Below are 1,138 nucleotides of genomic sequence, written 5' to 3' on the forward strand. Positions count from 1 at the left end.
CGTGTAATATTAGCATAATTGTGCAGTAAAATAATTAACATGTGATAATGTTTAATATGTTGTGTAGGGACACATCATGAGAAGAAAATCTATAGACTGCCTTCTCATGATGAGTCTAGGGATTTCACGAAGATGTTAGAATAATAATAAAAAGTATAATATATATTCTATTGTATTATATAGTTATATAATTATTGAAAGTTTTTTAACTTGGTTCTGTTATAAATTAAAGATTCCAAGAAATTATATTTTTGGTTTTAACCCATTATCCATGTAAAGAAACCAATGTTTATTATTTATTATTATTATTTTAACGGTGTCTCCATGGAGTCAAAAGACTCTCGCGGGAGACCCGACATCGACACACTAACCATTATTTACACAATACCTGTCATACCTCTCCTTAAATTCATTCACAGTTGAAGCATTCACAACCAGTTCTGGCAAAGCATTCCACCCATTCACAACCCTCCAAGTAAAAAATCTAGTCCTAACACTCTTGTTATCCACACTCTTACACAATCTCCAGGGATGGCCCCCTCGTTCTCTCACATCCTGCATTGGTCTTAAGAATATCATCAGTATCAATCCTGTAAAATCCCTTTAACAATTTAAATACCTCTATCATATCTCTTCTCCTACGTCTATCAGCTAGTTTTTGGAGCCCACAGATCATCAATCTATCCTCATAGGGAACATCCCACAGACCTGCAACAATCTTTGTAACCCGCCTCTGAATCCTCTCTACCGCTTCCGCATCACCAAGAAATCCTGGCGACCAGATCTGTGCACAATAGTCCAAATGCGGCCTTATTAATGCCTTATAGAGTGGAACAATAACTTCCCTATCCCTGCTTGTTAGTGTGTTCCTCAACAACCATGTAATTTGATGTGATGTTTTGGCAATCTTAGCAATATGCCTTTAAACTTAAGTTCTCTGTCCACAATAACTCCCAAGTCTCTTGTCTCATCAACTTCCTGCAGTTCAGTTCCGTTAATATAGTAAACAGCATGCGATGTCATCCTCCCGAAGTGCATCACCTTACACTTAGCCACGTTGAACTGACAGCCATTTACCTCAGTCCATAGCGTCAGCCTATTTAAGTCATCCTGTAAAATATCCACATCATTTGAATTG

The sequence above is a fragment of the Typopeltis vanoorti genome, chromosome 7 (assembly GCF_054136105.1).
Source record: "Typopeltis vanoorti isolate ZY-2024b chromosome 7, IOZ_Tvanoo_1.0, whole genome shotgun sequence".
Taxonomy (NCBI): domain Eukaryota; kingdom Metazoa; phylum Arthropoda; class Arachnida; order Uropygi; family Thelyphonidae; genus Typopeltis; species Typopeltis vanoorti.